Source organism: Chenopodium album, chromosome 3 (genome assembly GCF_948465745.1).
Source record: "Chenopodium album chromosome 3, dcCheAlbu1.1, whole genome shotgun sequence".
Taxonomy (NCBI): Eukaryota; Viridiplantae; Streptophyta; class Magnoliopsida; order Caryophyllales; family Amaranthaceae; genus Chenopodium; species Chenopodium album.
In genome coordinates, this window is record NC_137836.1 from 67,480,394 (window position 1) to 67,487,931 (window position 7,538).

The 7,538-nt window shown below is 36.0% G+C and overlaps 1 long non-coding RNA gene across 1 annotated transcript; it reads right to left on the bottom strand.

Annotated features, from left to right (window-relative positions):
* Positions 1-3,797: 3,797 nt before the first annotated feature.
* Positions 3,798-4,879, bottom strand: LOC145615060 (uncharacterized). Its single transcript, XR_014107216.1, has 3 exons — positions 4,502-4,879; positions 4,181-4,296; positions 3,798-4,046 (listed from the first exon to the last, which is right to left on the bottom strand). It is a non-coding gene; the product is annotated as an uncharacterized LOC145615060 (long non-coding RNA).
* Between the last annotated feature and the right edge of the window lie 2,659 nt (positions 4,880-7,538).

The window sequence follows — 7,538 nt, forward strand, 5'->3', positions numbered from 1 at the left end:
AAAATAATGTATGGATTTTGTTCACCTGTGGGGTTTCATTCACCAGGTTATTTAAATAAATTAACCTGACGAGCCCATCAATCCATAATTATTTATGACATTTTATTTAATATTGAAACCACAATTAAATAAGAGAAATAATAAATTTCTGATTAAACATAATTTTGCAAATGAATGTATTACATATGTAACTTATTTTTTTCCAAAAACAGATACAACTTTTAATTACATCATTTGCCTCAATCCAATTGCACTAGTGTGCTTCTCATGCTTAGACAATGGAAGGGGTTTAGTAAGTGGATCAGAGACATTCTCATCCGTATGAACTTTGCACATCTTGACATCTCCTCTGCCAACAATCTCTCGAATGAGGTAATACTTCCTCTCAACATGTTTGGATTTGAAGTGTGACCTAGGCTCCTTTGATTGAGCAATGGCGCCATTGTTGTCACAATGCAATTCGATTCCATTTTGAGCACTTGGTACGATATCCAGCTCAGTTAGGAACTTCTTTATCCAAACTGCTTCCTTAGCTGCTTCAACAGCAGCCAAATACTCTGATTCTGTTGTAGAGTCTGCGACAGTGCTTTGCCTCGAACTCTTCCAACTCACTGCTCCTCCATTCAGATAGAAAATGTATCCAGACTGGGATTTAAAATCATCTCTGTCTGTTTGGAAACTCGCATCCGTATAACCTTTGACAACCAACTCATCTTCGCCACCATATACTAGAAACATTCCTTTAGTCCTTCTCAAGTACTTAAGGATGTTCTTGGCAGCTGTCCAGTGTGCTTCTCCTGGATTCGCCTGAAATCTGCTACACATGCTTAAAGCATATGAAACATCCGGCCTTGTACAGATCATGGCATACATTATTGACCCTACTGCCGACGCATAAGGTACAATTGTCATACGTCTCATCTCGTCTGGTGTAACCGGACATTGAGATTTACTGAGCGTAATGCCATGAGACATGGGGAGAAATCCTCTCTTGGATTTTGACATCTCGAACTTATCAAGAACCTTATCAATATAAGTCTCTTGACTCAGCCCAATCATCCTTCGAGACCTGTCTCAATGAATCTTGATTCCCAAAATGTACTCGACGTCACCCAAGTCTTTCATGGAGAAACAACTCTTCAACCAGTCCTTGACTGACTCAAGCATTGGTATGTCGTTCCCCATGAGGAGTATGTCATCTACATACAAGACTAAGAAAACTATGCTGCTCCCACTAGACTTCTTGTATACACAAGGTTCCTCTTCGCTTTTGATAAAACCAAATTGTTTGATTGCTTCATCAAAACGAAGGTTCCAACTCCTTGATGCTTGCTTCAATCCATAAATGGATTTCTGAAGTTTGCAAACCTTTCCAGGATTTTCTGGATCTTCAAAACCCTCAAGTTGTGTCATATACACTTCCTCCATCAAGAACCCATTCAAGAAGGCGGTTTTGACATCCATCTGCCAAATTTCGTAATCGAAAAATGCAGCAATCGCTAGAAGAATCCGAATGGACTTAAGCATTGCTACTAGAGAAAAGGTTTCATCATAGTCAATACCACGAATATGTTTGTATCCTTTTGCTACCAGTCTTGCTTTATAGATGTAGGCATTTCCATCCTTGTCTGTCTTAATCTTGTAAACCCACTTGCAACCAATAGGTTTTACCCCATTAGGCAAATCCACCAGGGTCCACACAGCATTTTCAGACATTGATTCCATTTAGGATTTCATGGCCTCAAGCCATTCATTTGAGTTGGGGCTCACCAAAGCTTGCTTGTAGGTAGAAGGTTCCTCATTCTCTAATAAGAAGATTTCAGAATCCTCAGTAAACAGAACTTCAACAAACTGTTTGTTTCTGATTCTGGCAGACCTACGTGGGGTAGGAGCAACAATAGAAATGTTCTCTCCAACTTCTTGAAGATTTTCGCATGAATTATATTCAAGTGGGACGATAGGAGTCTCGCTAGTCGAATTAGCTTGCTCCGACGCATGATTAATCGACTCATGCGCCCTCGCCTCTGATGTGGTGTTATCCACATCCATTTGTTGCTCGTCTCGAATTTCTTCGAGAACCACTTTACTCTCACTTGGCTTTCTAGAGAGGAATTCCTTTTCTACAAAGACACCATCACAAACAACAAATACTTTGTTATCTTCGCGATTGTAGAAGTAATACCCCATTGTTTCTTTTGGATAACCCACAAAGAAACATTTGTCTGATTTAAGTTGTAGTTTATCGCCTTGTAAACGCTTTACATAGGCTTCACATCCCCAAATCTTGAGATAAGACAACTTTGGAACTTTTCCAGTCCATAACTCATATGGTGTCTTCTCAACTGCTTTGAATGGGCTTCTGTTCAGTATGTTCGCAACTGCTCCTAATGCATATTCCCATAATGATATGTTAAGATCAGTAAAGCTCATCATGGACCGAACCATATCTAGTAAGGTCCTATTCCTCCTTTCTGACACCCCATTTAACTGTGGCGTCCCTGGAGGAGTTAACTGTGAAATTATTCCACAATTAGTTAGATGTTCATCAAATTCTTGGGTTATATATTCACCACCACGATCAGATCGTAATGCCTTGATTGTTTTCCCAAGTTGGTTTTGTACCTCATTCTGGAATTCTTTGAACTTTTCAAAGGCTTCCAACTTCTGCTTCATTAAGTAAACATATCCAAATCTACTTAAATCATCAGTAAAAGTAATGAAGTATCTATATTGACCCCTAACTTTTGAACTCATTGGTCCACATACATCCGTATGTATGAGTCCCAAAAGGTCACTTGCTCTTTCACCTACACCCGTAAAGGGTGACTTAGTCATTTTACCAAGCATGCATGACTCATAAATTTCAAATGATTCATAATCAAAGGAAGAAAGGAGTCCATCCTTTTGTAATTTCTGGATGCGCTTTTGGTTGATGTGACCAAGCCTACAATGCCATAGGTAAGTTGGGTTTGAATCATCTGTTTTTTGCTTTTTATGATCAATGCTATAGACATGAGTTGTATATTCTAAGACATACAAACCATTATTAATTTTGCGTTAGCATATAACATATTTTCTTTAGAAATAAAACAACATTTGTCTCTTATTTCAAATGAAAATCCTTCAGAATCTAAAACAGGAACTGAAATAATGTTTTTAGTTATTGTTGGTACATAATAACAGTTTTTAAGCACCAAAATAAGCCCAGAGGAAAGTCTCAAGTGATTACTTCCAATAGCAAGTGCAGCAACTTTTGCTCCATTTCCTACTCGAAGCGTTACTTCCTGTTTTGCTAACTTCTTACTTTCTCTCAAGCCTTGCACGTTATTAACGATGTGAGCACCACAACCGGTATCAAATACCCAAGTGGAAGATGAAGTAAGATTAATTTCTACAACAAAAACATCAAGTAACTCTTCACTAGTACAAAAATTGGCAAAGAGACCCGTTGAAATATGCATGATAGACCGCCTCACAACGGGTCTCTATCTCAGGGGTCTGTTTGGTAAAATGACCCGTCATTAGTGGGGTCTGTTTTTGATGACAAAGAGACCCGTTGTAAGTGACGTCAGGTCTGTTACATGAGTTATAAATTTAATAAATTTGAAGAAAAAGAAACCCGTTATTAGAGATAGGGGGTCTGTTAAGTGGTACCAAACAGACCTACCATGTCAAATAACGGCTCTCTTTGTCCATTTAATTTTTTTTTAAAAAAAATAATATTTTTGTTTTTTTTTTTTAATTTGGTACAGTTTTGGACGATTTTCATTTGAATTTTGAATATTCTAGTTATATGCTATGTAAAAATTGGCGGATTATTTATAAATTGTAAATTACACTCTAAGACCACATAAAATAGCAACAGATTAAATTAAAATTGATACAATAAGATCATCCAACATAAATTTGCAAAAAAAAAATTAAAAAAAAATCCTATGAATTTACTGAAATTTTACAATTATAATAACACCATATGTTCTTGAATACTCCATTTCCAATCTCCTCTGTTTGAGAATTTACTACTCGTATGACGAAATCACACAAACCTGACAAAAAAAATAGAAAAAAAAAAACAAGACAAATTACTCTTAATGAAATTCATATAAAACAAAATAAATTCATTTACAAAACAATATACTACATTCAAAACAATTACTGTATAACATAGTTAGTTACCCACTTGAGTATAATCTCGGTGGAATGAATAACTCCCAAAAAATACAACAACTAGCTCCGCAAAACCTTCATGAATCAGCCCATCAGAGAAATGACCCGAAGGTGAGACCCGAAATAGGACTACAACCAAAATTGAAGATAAGTTGTAATTAAGAGCCGTAGTAAATGTAATTCATAAAAATGCAAAAAAATTGTAAAACTTTCATAACATTCAAATCATAAAAATTGTTTAATTTGAGAAAAATACAATTCAAAAGTTTAATAACAATCAAATCATAAATATAAAGACAATTTAAACTGAAAAATCAATGTATAGATCGATTACCGTAATTTTAATCGGAAGTTCAGTCATAAATTAGACAACAATTCTTCATAATTTGCAGATCTATTATCGAACATCATCGGAACTTAGCAAGTAGCGATATTCTCAAACTTGGGGAAAATAAGAGGATAAAAGGCAATCATGTAAGAGGATAGAAAGAGCCCATTTTTACCATTCTTAGAATAAATGTAGTGTTTTGATTTAATGGAGAAGAAGGAGATAGTATTGATTTAATGGAGAAGGGAAGAAGTGACGGCGGCGTATTCATAAGGAAAGGATGAGGGTTTTAAATATGGGTTGGGCTTGCATTGGGCGGAGGATTTGTAGAGTGAGAATAGGTGAATGACTTTTGGGAAATAATGATAAAATAAAAATAAATAGGCCAGGTCAGGGCAATCTACTAGCATGAGTAAGAGCAAACCTAAGAGACCCATCATACTAGTCAACGACTCTTTCAATTTCTTTCTCTAATCAAAGGTGTGGGACCTAATTAAATTAGAGACCCGTTAGGATTGATAACAGGTCTCTCATTTCTCTCTCTCTCTTTAATACACATAAGAGACTCGTTATTATTAATATTGGATCTTTTATATCAGAGAGACCCGTTGGTTAAATAACGGGTCTTTAATTGGGGGTCTTTTTTCCAAGTTTTGTAGTAGTGATTTACCTTCTGTTTTCACTGGTGTATAATGGGGACACCCTGGTGTATGGCGAAGCCAATCACCACAATAGAAGCATTCTCTTTGTCTCCTCTTCAGGTACTCCTCAGCATGGTTGAGTAAAAGGTTGACTAATGTCACAATCGAGCCCTCATCATTATGAGTGAGCCTAACTATATCAAAACCATCGTGGAGTGAGAACAAGATTATATCATGCTCGGAGTCATCATCGAACGGTTTCCCAAGGACGTCCATTTGATTGAACAAATCAATCATTTCAAGGACATGGGTCCTTACTGACTGAACAGGCATGAGTTTCTTAGCCATAATCTTACAATGAACATTGTAAGCCTCATACCTAATGCTGTCAGTCCAGGAATAGTAAATTTGAGGGATCGAATTAACGATCTCTCTTACATTATGATCTCTGAAGCCTCCACTTCCTAATGCCCCAATGCCACCTCGACAGATAGCACGAAGACATTGATACAAGTTGGTTACCTCATAGTGCCTGAATCTTCTTCTCCAACAACTTGGAATAGATTCTAAAATGAGTTGTCTGATTTTCTCTGCATCTGAAACAATTTCAGCATGCCTTTCAGCTTTATAACCCTTAGTATAATCGCTCTCAACAGGTATATATAAACGAGATTCAAGCCCATGGTTTGTGAGAACTCCTCTCAACTCGCTTTCCCATTCCCTGAAGTTTCTGAGATTAAGCCCTAAATTAAGTTTCGTTGGCAAAATAGCGTTGTCGTTATGGTTATTCATCTACAAACAAAAACAAAACGAGGCAAAGTTCAATAATTATGTTTAAAAAAATTTAAAGTGCCATAAGAGATGTTAATAGTTGGTAACTTTAAAACATTTATTCAATTTTAATTGATCCCTATTGAATAAAATGATTCCAAGATCCTTTAATTGTGCAATAATTGACCGGACTTTAGCCTTACCATCAACCATTACATTTTCAAGGTGAGTAAACTCTTTACTGATTACAACTCTTTGTAATTCTTGGTTGAATAATTACCCATCACATGTTTAATTATTACCCTTAGCTTCAAGGTTCTAAACTCTTTAGGTAACCTCGTTGAGTATAACCAATCAAAAGTGTAAAATTTGTTTTACTCCCACTCCCCTAAGATATAATATGACACCCAGCTTTAGCATGACCCATCATAAATATCGAAGGTTTCATCGGGTTTTTAGTGAACTATTCATCGGATATAATAATCACTCCATGGATTTCTTGGATTAACTGCAACCTGTAATACTATTCTATTCTATTTACTACTTAAATAAATAAAATAAATTACAAAAATACTTAACGGTACGCATACCGTATTTAGATTACAAAAATACGAAACGATGCGCAGATCGTATTTAGAATCTATGTGTCATACTAGTCTTTATATTTAGCAATAAATAATATCATATATTATAAAGTGCCACATAATGAATCACTCATCATGCTTTCCTAAACTATAACATTGAATGCTCATAATTGAGGAAACATGACATAAAATATCTCATATTTTTAATTTATTATTGCAATTAGATAATATCATATATTATTTCTAACCAATAATAAAATATCATATATTTTATTTAAGGTAAGAGATAGAATCAAATCATATTTTAGTTATGGAAGATAAATCATCCTAACTATTTTAGGAGATTCTATCCTAATTGCTAGCCAATCACATAATTTTAATTCAATTATTATCCAAAATAATTATGGGATAATCATATTATTTAAATCAATGTTTATCCTTTTGAAATCTTGTTCAACAATCCTTAAAATTTTCAAAGATTAAAACAAATTTTAAGATTTGAAATTATCTTAACAAACTTTATCCAAAATTAACAACTTTAATTAAGGATAATTATCAAAATCAACTTTTGAAATTTGATATTATCCTCAAAATAAAATCAAATTTTATTTTGAATTTTTTTTTAAAATAAAATAATCTATTTTTTTTTAATAATATGTTGCCACGTCAGCTGGGGAAAATCCCAACCAACGCAGCAACAACAGGAAACACGCAACCATAACTAGGAATAACCCAGCCACGACCACCAACCTGACCGGAAAAAAACGCCTGAGATCGGCAGTCCGAGGAAACCACATGACCAAAATCGATTCCCTCTGCTCAGCCGACCTCCCGAATACGCCCTTTGCGGCTGAGGGATGCTGTCGCTACCAGGCTGGTGCCCAGCCACGATTGACATAGGCCGCAGCAGGCAGCCGTGCAACAGTTGCACTTTGCTGCTGCTGCCGCCTGTCAGCTAGCCGCCGCCCTCACTTCCCCTTTCGACCACCTGGGTAGCCGCCGTGGTCCACCAGACGGTTATCCGACCACCCAGCCACGGCTGTCCCT